We start from the raw sequence: 16,078 nt of genomic DNA, 5'->3' as shown, positions 1-16,078 counted from the left end.
CTCCACCTTCACTTTTATTCAGTTTTTTTGTGAAGGTGATGCAAAGAACAATCACATTTTCAACTACAATAATAAAAAATACAATCAAATATTTAAGAAATCTGGATGGAGTCCATCACACAACAATCAAATTTATCCCACAATCACACAGGATTATATTTGCAAATGAAGTCTCTTCAACACACCTTGATTAAGATCATGTATAATTATGATTCATGCAATGCATAATTAAAGGTGTCATTGTTATTAATTCACTACATTTTAATTTATCGTCTGTGTGCAACTGTGAGTTCGATTCGGGGGCAAATTTGTAAATCTCCCATGTTTCTGAGAGAAGTTGCTTTATGGCACGAGACAGGAAGTGGTCGTTAGCACAAATGGCGCTGGAGCTTTCAGGCTTTGGGCAATGGCAGACGATGGAAAGTGTGAGGGGGATAAAAGTAAAAACAAACAAACAACAACATTCCTCGGAGAAACAGAAGTCGGGGAGGGGAAACAGGAAGCAGGAAAATATTAGATTTAGCTTCTCAATCAAACTGCTGCGAGACAGAAGCCACCCAGCATGCTGACTTCAGTCTCTTGTGTTAAAGCTGCAACTGGTAACTTTATAAAAGAATTCTCTTTCTCTCATCAGTGGTTCATGAGAAAGATAATCAGGTGCACGCCTCCTTTTAGTGCTCCGGAGAAGAACAACCTCTCGTTTCTTGACCCGGTCGTCGTGTTGAAAACGTCCGAGTCCACCGGCTGCAGAAAACGTTCTCATTTCACAGCTGAACAAGAACTAGAATATGTTTCTGAAATATTAGGAGCACGACTGGACGACGAAGCACCAGATTATCTCCTTTGCGAGTCACAAATATATCTTAAGTATTTGCACTCGAGTCCCAAGTCGAGTCCCAAGTCGAGACCCAAGTCGAGACCCAAGTCGAGTTCCAAGTCGAGTCCCAAGTCGAGACCCAAGTCGAGACCCAAATCTAGTTTCAAGTCTAGTCCCAAGTCGAGTCCCAAGTCGAGTTCCAAGTTGAGTCCCAAGTCGAGTGCCCAGTCGAGACCCAAATCTAGTTTCAAGTCTAGTCCCAAGTCGAGTCCCAAGTCGAGTCCCAAGTTGAGTCCCAAGTCGAGTCCCAAGTCGAGTTCCAAGTCGAGTTCCAGGTCGAGTCCCAAGTCGAGTTCCAAGTCGAGTCCCAAGTCGAGTCCCAAATCTAGTTTCAAGTCGAGTCCCAAGTCGAGTCCCAAGTCGAGTCCCAAGTCGAGTTCCAAGTCGAGTTCCAGGTCGAGTCCCAAGTCGAGTTCCAAGTCGAGTCCCAAGTCGCGTCCCAAGTCGAGTCCCAAGTCGAGTTCCAAGTCGAGTTCCAAGTCGAGTCCCAAGTCGAGTCCCCAGTCGAGACCCAAATCTAGTTTCAAGTCTAGTCCCAAGTCGAGTCCCAAGTTGAGTCCCAAGTCGAGTCCCAAGTCGAGTTCCAAGTCGAGTCCCAAGTCGAGACCCAAGTCGAGTCCCAAGTCGAGTTCCAAGTCGAGTCCCCAGTCGAGTTCCCAGTCGAGACCCAAATCTAGTTTCAAGTCTAGTCCCAAGTCGAGTTCCCAGTCGAGACCCAAATCTAGTTTCAAGTCTAGTCCCAAGTCGAGTTCCAAGTCGAGTCCCAAGTCGAGTCCCCAGTCGAGACCCAAATCTAGTTTCAAGTCTAGTCCCAAGTCGAGTTCCCAGTCGAGTCCCAAGTCGAGTCCCAAGTCGAGTCCCAAGTCGAGTTCCAAGTCGAGTCCCAAGTCGAGTTCCAAGTCGAGTCCCAAGTCGAGTCCCAAGTCGAGACCCAAGTCGAGTTCCAAGTCGAGTCCCAAGTCGAGTTCCAAGTCGAGACCCAAGTCGAGTTCCAAGTCGAGTCCCAAGTCGAGTCCCAAGTCGAGACCCAAGTCGAGTTCCAAGTCGAGTCCCAAGTCGAGACCCAAATCCTGAACTTGGAGTTCCGGTTCTTAAACACGTCATAATGTGATCTTCACCTAATGTAATGCCATTTTTAACATCAGCGTAACAATATATCAAATTTGACAAAAATTACGAATGTGTTTTTAACATTTGTATTTATCTGTTGAAACGACTTCTGTCTGACTGAAAAATGTCGACTTGCTGTGAAAGAAAAAGCAAACTGAATTCATGTCTCTTGATTCATGAAATAGATTTTTGTGGCACACTTTTTAAATTACATGCTTTTTAATCTCTGGGGGAAGGTATCGAGTGTTTTCAAGTCAAAAGGGTCAAGTCCCAGTGAAGTCACGAGTTAAATCCCAGTGAAGTCACGAGTTAAGTCCCAGTGAAGTCACGAGTTAAGTCCCAGTGAAGTCACGAGTTAAGTCCCAGTGAAGTCACGAGTTAAATCCTAGTGAAGTCACGAGTTAAGTCCCAGTGAAGTCACGAGTTAAGTCCCAGTGAAGTCACGAGTTAAATCCTAGTGAAGTCACGAGTTAAGTCCCAGTGAAGTCACGAGTTAAGTCCCAGTGAAGTCACGAGTTAAGTCCCAGTGAAGTCACGAGTTAAGTCCCAGTGAAGTCACGAGTTAAATCCTAGTGAAGTCACGAGTTAAGTCCCAGTGAAGTCACGAGTTAAGTCCCAGTGAAGTCACGAGTTAAGTCCCAGTGAAGTCACGAGTTAAATCCCAGTGAAGTCACGAGTTAAATCCCAGTGAAGTCACGAGTTAAATCCCAGTGAAGTCACGAGTTAAGTCCCAGTGAAGTCACGAGTTAAATCCCAGTGAAGTCACGAGTTAAATCCCAGTGAAGTCACGAGTTAAGTCCCAGTGAAGTCACGAGTTAAATCCCAGTGAAGTCACGAGTTAAATCCCAGTGAAGTCACGAGTTAAGTCCCAGTGAAGTCACGAGTTAAGTCCCAGTGAAGTCACGAGTTAAGTCCCAGTGAAGTCACGAGTTAAATCCCAGTGAAGTCACGAGTTAAGTCCCAGTGAAGTCACGAGTTAAATCCCAGTGAAGTCACGAGTTAAGTCCCAGTGAAGTCACGAGTCGTTGGCGTTTAAGTCCAAGTCAAGTCTTTTTAAAATGTGTCAAGTCGAGCCAGAAGTCATCAAATCGTGACTCGAGTGCAAGACATGTGACTCGAGTCCCAGCTCTTGGTTATAGTTATCGTTTCAGGAAGTTATTTTTGTTGAAGTTACCAACTGCAGCTTTAATGGTAAAAATGTCAAGAATCACAATTTACCAATTATAAATTAACTTTGAAATCAATACACATGTATACATGACACTCTTTCTCTAGACATCAACGTTAGGAAGAGAACATCAAATAAAAAGGTAAAATAGTGATAATAAGATATTTTACTTGCTGACAGCGTGTTGAGAACAGTGTTTGCAGATGATGAAGGACACTGACCGGTGCGGTCGTGGTGGCGGTGATGGCGGGCGTGCTGTTGTCAGTGCCGCCCGGCTCGCTGTGCGTCTGTGTGGGCGTGTAGAGGGTCATGGCGTGCTCGGGGACCCGGCTCTGCCCGGTGTAGTCCTGTGTCGGGAGCGGGTGCGGTGCCGCGAACTCCGCGGGGATGCCATTCTGTGGGGGAGGCGGGTACTGGGCTGGGGTGTACGGCTGGGCCATCGCTTCCGGGGGGTTAGTGGCCTCTTGGTTACCCTGCCAGAGAAACGCACAACGTGAAGCAAAGCGTTAGCACTACAGATGAAAGTACGTTGTCTGACGGGTACGAGCGGCATGGAAGTTCACCGGTGCGATTCGGGAGAGGCAACCGGGGAGCGTCGTCCCGCAAACCAACCGAGTCAGGTTTGGGGAAACAGCCGTCACATCTCATCTCAGCTCACATTACAGAATCCCTTGATCACGCTAATGAACACAGTTCATGTTGTAGAGCACGGCTCGCTGTCGGAGGGGCAAGGGTCAGGGGGGAATCTCAATTGCACTCGTGGCAAAGCGCAAGAGGAAAGATCAATTAATTGATACAATTTTGATTAGGGCCTTTGATTCCAGTGACAGGTCTGTTAAAGTAGCAGCTGCTCGCTGGCCTGCTTTAAACATGAACCTGCGTCTCACTGTGGGAGCTCTCCTCCCACTCATGGTGCTGCTTGCAATCGTTCCTAACGGGGCCAAAACCAGGATTCTCGTCCGATGTGTTTTGGCACCGTGTTGAAATCTCAAATGCAGTTTTGCCGTACAGGAATCTTGGCAAACATTAAATATCTGAAACTAGCAAAATCGTGAAGTTTCCCAGAAGAGAAAAACAAGAATGCGAGAAGAATCGATACTTTCAGTTTTAAAACTCTTTGGAGACACATTCAGTTGGTATCTGAAGGGCGCTTTCACAAGCCGTCGTTTCGTCTGTTTTCGTACTCTGGTCCGGACCAAAACAGCCATTCCATGCCAACTCCGTGAGCATAATGCGATCCCCATTGCAGGAAGTAAACCAAAAACACTGGAGAGGGAAAGGACTGAGTTGCACTTCTGCAAAAAGTCCAACTCCGAGTCAAAGTGAAAGAAACGTTGACAGCCGATCCCCTGCGTAGAGATTGCAGCTCTCAAGACAAAATAAATAAAAAACATTTGCCCCGTTTTACCCGCTCCCTCAGCAAAAATAGATGTTTTGTTTCCTTCTTCTTTAATTTGTTCATTGTGAAACCGAACCAGACGAAACAGAGAATGAACCAAACGAACTACGGCTCATGAAAACGCCCCTGAAAGAGTTTGAAACTGAGCCCAACTCTCAAACTTCCATGTGCTTGCAGAAGTCGCAGTATGCGGTATCTGCACCGCATGTGTTGCTTAGTCTCCGCTCCGGACTTAAGTGATAGACGGTCCTCTTGCAACGGAGCGGTTCCACAGACCCTTTGTCTCGTGTGGATGCTTGAGATGATGAGCTGCAGAAATAATGGACTTTTCTGGCGGGTGCACATTGTTAAACCCGGTAATAGCCGGACTACAGAAGTGCGTGTCGTATTGTTGCGAAGCACTACGGGTAGGGCTGGGCGATAAATCGATTTAATCGATTAATTCGAATGTGTGCTTTAAGGCGATGTGTTTTATTGAAAATCGAGAAAATCGCCCCCACCCCTCCCCCCCGTTGGGCTCCCGTAGTAGAGTGCGCGCGCATTGTTTACAAACGAAAACAATGGCGGCCAGCAGTGAAGCTCTCGTTCATAAGAGAGGGAAGAATGTGTCTTCGGTAGTCTGGAAATGGTTCGGGTTCGTGTCATCTGACACAGAACAAACAGCACCACGATGTAAGGTCTGTCTAAAAGCTATTGCTACAAAATCAAGCAGCACAACAAATTTAATGCAGCACCTCAAACAGAGGCATGCCGCCGAGTGGGAGAAGTGTTGTTGCCCTGAGGAGGGAGCAGGACCGCGGGAGCACAAGCGCCGCCGCCGCCGCCGCCGCCACCTCACAACAACAACCCAGCATTTTGGAGACATTCACCAACTGTACTCCGCATGAGAAGAAGAGTGCCCGGTGGAAAGCCATCACGGATGCAGTCGCGATGTATATCGCAAAAGATATGGTGCCCATATACACCGTGGAAAAGCCGGGGTTTATTCACCTTCTCAAAGCTTTGGACCCCAGGTACGTGCTACCAAGCCGTAAACATTTTTCTGACGTTGCCTTGCCTCGGCTGTACAATAGTACACGCCAAAGGATTTCTGCGGAGCTGGAGGGGATGTCATTCTACTCCGCAACAACTGACCTGTGGTCCAGCAGGTTGACCCAGACACCGATCCACTTGACTGGTAGAAGCGTCACCAACTTAACTTTCCAAGGCTAAGTACTTTAGCAAAGAAATACCTCTCTGTGCCAGCTACAAGTGCCCCCTCTGAGAGGCTTTTCAGTGTGTGGGGGGGCATTGTTACATGCCACCGTGCATGCCTGAAGCCAGAGGTAGTAGACAGGCTTGTCTTCCTGGCAAAAAATATTTAGAAAAAACATGCACTACTGTTTAATACTGTTGGTTATGTTGTGAATGCACTTGATTTTGTTTACATGCACTTATTTACTGTGCAAAATATGTTATGTTGATGTTAGATCAGATGTTGCACTTTTGAAAATGTGAATGTTAAAGGGTCACATACATTTTATTTCATGCTGTGTTTGTATCAGTGTATTCAGTTAGAAAAGCTTACTGTAAAAAGTTACATTTGCACAGTTGTTTACAATGGAAGGCTACTATTTAATGCCATTTAATGTTATGTTTAATTTAATTTTATATTTAAATGATTCAGGGAAACAAAAGAGTGACCAAATACTTTTTGTATACTACAGGCACCTTTCTACAATGTTCAGGTTTTGTTTGCACTTTATTTTTATCAACCTACTTGGGAAAATCATCACAAAATAAAATAAAAAATAGTTTTCAACAGCTTCTGTCATCTGCAAAAAATTTTGGGGGAAAAAATCGATTTAAATCGTGAATCGGATTTTTTGTAAAAAAATCGGAGATTTTTTTTTTAGGCCATATCGCCCAGCCCTAACTACGGGCTCTGCCAATCCAGACTAATGAGCAGAACAGCGAGATCAGTGCTGCCGGAGCGGGAATCCATCCCAACATTAAAAACACAGAGGGGGAAAAAGGTGAGACAATAACACCGAAATCCAATAACACCTCCTGCAAAATTCCCTCAATCAAATCTAAAGATACAGATCATGCGAGCTCAATGCATAACTCTGTCCATAAGAGAGAGCGAGGAGAAGGCGCACGATTGCAGCCAGAAGTGAGGGTTTATGATTGGAGAAAAACAATAACAGTAAACAGATAGAGAAGTTTCTGTCTCTTCCTTTACAAGCTGGCTGGGGATGGTGAGAGGAGATAAATGTGTTATATTCTCGTTTCGTTCCTTGCTGCCGTGATGTTTGGCCTCTTTCTGCAGACTTGCTCAGAAAGCTTCTATCTGGGCAGCAGGAGGCTGCGGTTTTTAATGAGAGAGAGAGAGAGAGAGAGAGAGCGAGAGACAGAGAGAGAGAGAGAGAGAGAGAGAGCGAGAGAGAGAGAGAGAGAGCGAGACAGAGAGAGAGAGAGAGAGAGAGAGAGCGAGAGAGAGAGAGAGAGAGAGAGAGAGAGAGAGAGAGAGAGAGAGAGAGCAACGCTATGCTGTAAATGTAGTGGAAATGATTCTACGCTGACGTGTTGGCAAACAAACCTCGGCCTAAATCGTGCTCCGCCAATTAAGGCTGCTGCTGCCGGGGGAGTGGACCCTCGCTCCTGCCTGACCTAATCCCCCCTCTGTTTCATTACACTGTCTTCCAACCCCCTCTGTCTCTCCCTCAATCCCCCCCACTCCCCCTTTCATGCTCCCCCCCCCCTTCTCTTTTTATGCAGAAACTTTTTTTTTAATCTCTACCCCTGTGCTCTACGTTTCCTCTCCCTCCAGTCATGGCATTATATAACACACTTGCATTCCGGGGCACCCTAATTCAGGGAAGCTCTCTCTGTGTTGGCAATTTTCAATTTCTAAGCGCCCATTTTGAGAGGAGAATGGGGGGGGGGGGTCGACGAGAGAACAAACCTGCACCTCCTGGTGTGACTACCACCAGATCCAGCTCAGCAGTCCGGCAGAGACGGGAAGCTCAGCGGGCTGCACGGAGGTGCTGCTCTCGACTCATTCAGGTGGATCAAAGCTCCAGTTATGTCTTCTAGTGTCAAGACTCTAATATGTGTTTGTAAAAACCGAGTTCATGAAAAGGTAAAACATGATATAGACATCGAAAACCTGTTTTCAGAGAGATCTCATTACGCTCGCTGGTTTATTCTGATTTAATCCGGCATACTGTGGCACCCGAGGCCCTCGGAAACACACGACTCCTCATTGGGAGCAGAGGTGTCCATGCAGAGGCCTCGGGCAGCGCGAGGTGGAACCCGTCACAACTTTGGCCGCAAGCTGTTTGCCGTGTCGTCCTGCAACGCGCCGCTTTCTATCCAAATGGAATGTGTCCGCTCGCTTAGATCTGTCGGACCGAAGGCTCAAATGAAGTGAAACAGAGATCCGAGTGTGCAGACGTCTCTTCTATCGGTGTGGATCGCTGCGTTCTCCTCCCTTCCTTCTGTTGTCTGATCATATCCCAGATGTGATCAGACTTGAACTCGATGCACAATGTAAACAACGTAGACTTGGACTGTTGCATTGATCAGCTCATGAATCTAAAAATCTCCTTTTTTGTTGGGGGTGCTTGATTCCGATGATATATTTCTGATGAGCAAGTTGTAAGTTGCTTTCGGCTTTTTGTTTTCCTCACCAGCAGTACAGTACTGGACTCTTCATGCAAAGGACTGAGACTGAGCCCAGTGACACACGAGCCGGATAAAAGCCCGGAGCTCAGTGCGCCGGAGAAAGAAAACCACTTCAGCGCCGCAGCAAGGAGAGCACAGGCCTCATTAGTGAAACACAAAGTAGCGCTGGCTCTCGTGTGATCTTCCTCTTCCTCTGATGTGTGTGACAAACGAGTTGTTCGACTGGATGTGAGCCGGGAGAAGAAAATCAAACAAAGTCCGTGCAAATCAAGCGCGTCGCGGTCGTCCCAGTGCGACCGCGACGCGCTGAACCTCATCTCCACGGACACGACGATGACGGAGAATAAAGGCGACCCAGAGAGAGCGGCGCTTTATCGATCTCCCTTTCCTTTCCCTCCATCTCTCCTTTCACCCTTTCTACTCCGATTACTGAAGAGCACAACAAAAAACACACACTACCTCTAATCTTAAGCACTCTGCTGCTGTAAAATGGGATTGGACACCCTTTACTTACGGAGATCACTTCTGGAGAGCAGTCTGCTTTTTGTTGTTTTGTTTGTACAGTCAGCACCAGGAGCCAAAGAGGTCAGAGCACTGCCCACCGCTGAGAGAAACTCCCAGCATGCAGCATTCCCATAGAGCCTTCCACCGGTGCCCCCCCCCCCCCCCAGCGTACATGGTCGACGCTGTACATTTCGTCTCAGCGGGTACGTCTTGGCCGCTCGCCAGCCATCCGTGATCCTCTTTAGCGGCGCCGCTGGGAGGCCGGGAGGAGACGACGGCGTGCACAAATACGGGAGCTGTTAAGAGGAACTCATATCGGCAGAGTGCTGCACTGACTCAGAGGGTCAGAGAGCAACGCGAAGGCGAAATACAGCCGGTGACTAATTGCGTTGCATTGAATCCGGAGGGAAATCACTCAAATGGGAGCGGCGCTGATCAATCTCGCCGCTCGCCGCCGTGATGGAGCGGGGCAGCTTTATGGCTCCGGCTCGGATCACCTTCCCTACTGCACCACGCTAACAGTCTCTCCTCCTGGTTCTATACGCTCAGCTCTTCAAACTGATTTATGAAGAGCTCTGCGAGTGTCTTTGCATAATCCAAACAGCACGAACAGTTAAATGTTGACTCAGCAGGAGGCGTGGCCGTCCCGTCCCCTTCACGGATAGAATGCACACGAGCTCCTTTTGCTTTGTCAGGTTACAGAAGACACAGCGTGTTTCTAAGTGAATCTTAAGCTCGGCAGCCATCGCTCTGCCTCTCCAGAACAACAACGCGCGTTTGGTGTTTTAATGACCTCTCGACAGTCACTTTGCGAGCCGAGGCAGCTTCATGGGGAGGAGTGCGACGCGGCCGAGCGCAGGCCAACGCGCGGCAATCAGTTGATGCAACGCAAAGGAAACACTGGAGTGGGTTTCATTCTTTCTTCCCACCCAGCTGCATGAAAGCCCCTCGTAGGCGCCGGCTCTGCTGCTGATGCTCCAGTTAATTGCGCGCAGACGGGCAGGCGGGAAGAAAGACGCCTGAGATGATTTTCCAGCGGGCAACTGGCATTCATTTTGTTCTTGAAGGCGCGTAAATAAAGGCTGTCTGGTCGGGTCGGTTTTAATTAGGGCGAGCCACACTGATTGTACTCCGAGTCTCTCTGTTAACACTCACCAGAGGCTGCTGCGTGTTAATGACAACCACACGGCACACAGTGAGTCCAAGGTGAGCCGGAAGCTCAGGCCAGGTAAACAACAACAACCAGGACCACAACTAAACACCTTCAGCTGAGCTTCTCATGATGACGCACATATTCTGTGCAGCAGATATTCTCCCACCGCAGTCAACCAATTACAGCAGCATGTCTGGAGAGAGGGGGGGGGGGGGGGATGTGGAGAAGCGGCCCAATTTGATGCAGATTCACAACACCCCCACCTCAGCAGAGCCGCGTCTTCCTCCCACTATACAGTCGGTTTATGATTTCAAACAGGCCGAGGAGAGAGTTATTGTTTTGTCTCATATTTCCCCCCCCCCCTCTCAAAAAACTCCCGTCTTTCCATTTTTCCACCTCATTTGTGAAAAAAAAGAAATCAATTCGTGGAAATAAACACTCGGGTGTCTTCGCCTCCGAGTCAATTTAGGTTTCCCGCCGCGCTGCTTTTCTTCTTCTTCTTCGTCTTCTTCTTCGTCTTCTTCTTCTTCTTCTTCTTCTTCTTCCCCGAGAGGCTTAATCGTTTTCACACGTCACATATGTTTCATCCCCTCTTAACGTGATTTTTCCTCGTTATTGGGCCGCACTTATGTGCTCCGCGGCCTCGGATGGAGGTATTAGAAAGAGAGAGTTCGTTTTCCTCAATCCCTTGCTGATTTTCTTCATTACGTTTGCGGCGGTTGCACGCGTACAGGCGTGGGGTCGGGGGGGGGGGGGGCTGCAGTGTTTGCATACCCCAGAGACGCCGGAGCGCCACTTAATAAACAGAGTAGACGGAGGATCACTTTGAACTCCGGTGACATGTAATGAACCTGTCTGTCTCAGCGCCGTCCGGGCTCAGGCTCGGCACGGTAAAAAATAAAAAACAAAACAGGCCGATAAATAAATAAATGAATAAAGAAGCAACAACACATCCAAATAAGCCTGGAGGCCCCGTGACAAAGCCATCAGTTACACATGGTTAGACTCAGAGCATGTTGCCAGCGCCATAAGAGGAGATAATTGTCTGTTTCAGTGCTGTTGCCTCTTTTGTTGCACAACAGATATTTACATCTGGGACTAATTACTCCAGACTGGGTGTCAGGATTGGGATTTACTTGCGGGACGCATCCCAGTTTGGTGTTTAGACTCATTTACTAGCCAGAAGAGACGGCGTGCCGCTCTGACCCCGTCATGAACACACCGAGGAACCTTCTCCTGCTCCGCTCTTCTGAAGGTGTCCGAACAAAGTAGCACCGGCACGCATTCTATTAAAACATCCTCCGACGTGAACGTCTCTCGCTTGGAGATTGCTATTGATCACCCGGATAGAGAGCGAGAATCAGATGAGAACTGATCTGTTCTGTCATTCTGGTACATAAATCCCCAAATCAATTCCGCAGCGTCGTCAATGCCGGCGAGCCGCTCCTCTGACTGCAGATCAGTCTTTTGAAATTCTGCAGCGGCGAAAAAAAAATGGCAACATTTGTTTTAGAATCAGCTGATTGTCATGTTAATTCAGTCTCTTTTCTTTCCCACAGCATGCTGGGATGCTGATGAGCGGGGGCCACGAGCTCCTCGTGGGGACAAAATGCCATTACTTAAGCATGCAGGGATCTCAACATGACATTCCTTGACCGCTGTGACAATGGCAAACATATGCAAATGAAGGAGAGTGCCACTCTCATTATGACCCTGTCACGGAGACGCTGCCGCCTCCCACCGGACCCCGAGCGTGTCAGGAAGCGAGGGAAACTGAAAGGAGAGAGATAAACGCTGGAGAAAAGGACCACATTCTGTGAGAACAGGTATGAGATTGTTGTTTATGTCATCTCTGCCTTTCTCCTGCTCTCATGACCCCCTCTGTGATGCATTCCATCGGCCTGGTTGCCTCTTCTTCTTTTTTCCTGTCTTTGCTCCGCAGTTGAATGAGGAACAGGTTTACATGTGCAGGATTCTTTGAAGTGAAAATGCCGACTACCCCCCCGCTGCAGCCAGAGCTCATCTAATCAGGGGCTAATTCCACTTATTAAGATTTGAGAGATAACTTTGATTCATCACAGTCCATCGGTTAATCACTGTCGCGCTAAGCTCTTTTTCAGTCATCCTTTTATTTCCACTCCCTCTGGCACGCAGAGGGGGGGGGGATAAGAGCGATAGAAGAGAAGGAGAGGGAGAAGATATTAACAATATTAATGACCCGTGATTCTCGTCTCCTTAATGAGAAGGGTTATTAACTGTGATTATCCGAGATGAAATGCCGGTAATTCTTGAGAGCTTGAGAAAACTTGTACAATCGCTTGTCTTCTGATTTGTTCCCGTGATGTTTGAGAGAACGAAAGAAGAAGAAGAAGAAGAAGAAAGGTGAGTGTGGTGAGAAGAGAGAGGATGAAGAGGCAGGGGGCAACCCGGGGAAACAGAGCTGCTCACAGCAGGCAGCTGCAGGGACTTCTCGTTCCGTAAGGAAACGGTCTCCAGTCCCACGGCTGCTGGTTGAAATCTGTGTCGTTCAGGGAGATGAAAGCAACACTCTGAAGGGTTTCTCCCCCAGTTAAAGCCCCCCCGGCGCCACGGCGCCTCCACCGATTCCTCTAACGAGTGGCCAACGTACGCACACGCAGTCGCCCGTCTGCCGGCTGACACTGCCGAACGGCTGCTTGAACACCTCGGCTGCTCTCGCCAGATCCCTGATCCAGATCCCTGATCCAGATCCCTGATCCCTTTTAATTCAATCTTTAAATGTTGCAGAACAACACTTGCTTCTCCAACATGCGTTGGGATGTCTTTCTTTATGACGTCGGCTTTAAAAAGGTCGATTTGTCGGAAGTTGACGCCCGCACCGGGCCAAACACAATGCTAACATGACGCCGCGTCACAGCAACACCTGCTGGGCCCAGTTCAGATCAGAATCCCATTTCTACGGCGCTCAGACGGGAGGAATTGGATTGTTTGCATTACTGACCTGTGGAGCAAGGCAGTCTGGGTAAAGCAACAGCCTTTATTAGATCCAATCGTTCTTTCATAAACAAAACCTTACTCTTCAAAAAGGTGGGGAGAAAAAAGAAAGAAGAAATCTACTAAATGTAGGCAGGCCAGCACTTTGTGGACACACTCCATTTATTTTCTCCAATTAAATCTCTTTAATTGGATTGAGGGCTGGCACCTGGTTTACACTCTGTCAACCCCGCAATCCACAATAATTGATGCCAGAGCCGTGTGTGTGTGTGTGCGTGTGTGTGTGTGCGCGCGCTTGTGTGTGTGTGTGTGTGTGTGTGTGTGTGTGTGTGTGGGATGCGTAGCGATGGGGGAGGGATTTACAGCATGTCTCACTACTCCCCAATTTCACTGTGATCAATTTATCAATGGCCCACCTCGCTGTCCACCAGCAGCCACTGCACTGAGACGGGAAATGCCTCAACATGCAGCCACACACACACACACACACACACACACACACACACACACACACACACACACACACACACACACACACACACACACACACCGCTATGAAGGCAATACTACAATGTAACACAATACTAGTATCATATAGGTAATACCAGCAGTATCAGCAGTATCAGTACTTACTTGTGAACCAGTGAGTGTTCTGTTGTTGTAATGGTGTTATTGAGGTATTACAGGTTAATAACGCAGCATATTTTATATGCTGACGATACGTTTGTGTCTAATATCTAAGGTTCTGTCTGACATCAGTGTTTATTGTATAGTGCGTTGAACATTATATTACCGAATGTCTCCTGAGTTATTATTCCCTTTTTTTATGCATTTGAATGAATGAATTGTTGAACATCGCGATACAGTCGAGGGTCATGAACGGAGAACTGAGGGATTCATTCTCATGTGTTTAGTCCTCCAGCAATGAAACAAAGTGAAAGAACATCTCAATTAATTACAAACACAGTTGGAAGCACTTCTCCTCGGTCCGTTGAATTCCCGGAACAGTAGTTGACAGTAAATTAGTGAATTATTTGTGAGATTATTTTATTAAAAACGACAACAAGATACCGAAGGATACTAGTATCTTACTGTACCTGAGTCCAGTTGTTGTGTAAAGTTAGGTTTCCACCACTGCGCTATGAAGGGAAAACACACACTAACGCTGCGCGTGCGCACACACACACACACACACACACACACACACACACACACACACACACACACAACTCGGATCCCCTTTCCCTGAGTACAGACGCGCCGCGCCGAATACAAATGGTGTGCGCCCGCACGTGGAAACACGCGGCGATACAAATCCGAGAGATGCATCACGGAGCGCTGACAGCACCTTTAAGAAGCAGCCGGCTGCTGAACACCGGAGCTCCGCCGCCATACAAATGGAGAGAGGCAGAGACAGAGCGCCAGGGAGGCCAAGGGAGACCCGACACAGTAAATAAAAATACAATTTCCTGCAGTGACATGCCCATTCTGTTGGAAGCCTGACTCTAATTATTCGCAGCACTTTGAGGGATGGCTTTCCACCGCATTAATCTACACATCCACCAGCGCGTCCGCAGTCGATGCACTTTTAACTACCTGAGGACGCCCCGGAACTCTTCTCCAGACCCCGGGGGGAGGAGATTGACTTTGTACAGTGATGGGGTAAAGTGTTCTGCCTGAGTGAATCTTTCTCTAAATCTCACAGCGCAACACAGCGCAACACTTTTCATTTTCAACCGGCTCGCGCGCCCACACGCACCAGATTCAAAGACCAGATTCAAACGGCGGCTCGAAGTCAGTCGCTGGATTCTCATCAGGCGCGCTCCTGTGAGAGCGCGGTTTGCTTTCCTCTGGGCGGGAAAGCACTCGGAGCTCATTTGGAAAACCGAGATGAATCGATAACTCACCCGGGGACCACCCGATCAATCAATGAGCCGATCGATACCCGAGGCTCCGCCCACCGCGGGAGGCCATCTTTGCTGCGTCGGGGCAAATGGGCTTTTAACACAACAGCTCTGTCCACTTGTGCCGAGCGGAGGATTGATGGCGCCCAATGTTTACACGTTTGACACAAGCTGTAATCGTGATACACAGCAGGTAAAATAATCAGCACACACACACATCTGCTGTATGTGACTGCTCACATTCTGGCCGTGTTTATCAAACTCTAAAGAAGATCAAACCAAAGTCTTTGAAAGAGCTCATGCTCTCTGATGGAGGCTGTATATTTGGCTTTTCTGCACTGAAATGTCTGCTCTTTATAAACATCTCCCCCCCGGAGGAGAGGAGGACGGAGAAAGAAGAAAAAGGAGCCGGAGTGGGGAGGCAGACGCAGAGAGCCATCTTTCCTCATGAATCAGCACTTGTTTTTAAGTCAAACCTTCTGATAACGGAGCTCCCAGCTGCTCTTCTTGCTCTTCTTGCTCTTCTGAACAAACTGCACGGCCGTTCTGAGGACGGTGAGATTTGGATGTGCACCGTCGGGCAGCTTCTCTCCGCCGGCAGTGTGCACGAGACTAAACGCAGAGGGAGGAGCAGGCTGCAACACGGAGCTGAATATCTTTGAGTTGTGGACAAAACGAGACATTTGATGACGTCATCTTGGACAATTTTCTGACATTTTGAAGACCCAACAACTAATCTGGAAAATAACGAGATTAAAGTGAAAACAATCGTGAGCCGCAGCCTCGGACGTGTTGCTATGTCAGCATGAACACACTGCAGTTTAGTTTGACTCAATCCCACACACACCGTCCTGCTCACACTCACTACAGCACATGTGGATTCATCCGCCACTGAAAATAGTCCCCGACACACGCACCCGTCCCTCCTGTTGGAGTAACATTTGGAGGAAAGTACAGCAGCCAGCTGTTAAAGGAAACAGCTCAACCTTTTTCAGCAGTGAAACTACGTATTTGTAATCCTTGTTAAAGGTGAATGTCTTCTGGGCTCAGTGCCAGGGACACGGAAGGGACGTACTGTGAGCTAACACATCGCTAGCTCTGTGGACAATAAAGGAAATACAGAATAACACGAATCCTTTCATTGAAATCTAGAAAAAACATTGTTATGACGGATACACATTTTGAATTGCTATTTGCCTCATGATGCACCTCATTCAAATACATGTCATTACCTGCATGGTACTTAAAATCTATATTCACTGAGAGGGATACTTTTGTTATCAGAGGGAGCAGAGACCTGGAATTTCTTCTGCAACATAAT

The 16,078-nt window shown here is 48.0% G+C and overlaps 1 pseudogene across 1 annotated transcript in view; it reads right to left on the bottom strand.

Annotated features, from left to right (window-relative positions):
• The window catches only part of LOC306787240 (RNA binding protein fox-1 homolog 3-like), a 234,318-nt pseudogene that overhangs the window by 28,889 nt on the left and 189,351 nt on the right, over positions 1–16,078 (bottom strand). Inside the window, exon 4 of the transcript XR_013773185.1 lies at positions 3,252–3,628. The product of XR_013773185.1 is annotated as an RNA binding protein fox-1 homolog 3-like (transcript). The remainder of the gene's footprint in view (positions 1–3,251; positions 3,629–16,078) is intronic.

The sequence above is a fragment of the Melanostigma gelatinosum genome (assembly GCF_949748355.1).
Source record: "Melanostigma gelatinosum genome assembly, chromosome: 13".
NCBI classification, from domain to species: domain Eukaryota; kingdom Metazoa; phylum Chordata; class Actinopteri; order Perciformes; family Zoarcidae; genus Melanostigma; species Melanostigma gelatinosum.
This window is presented reverse-complemented; position numbering and strand designations above follow the sequence as displayed.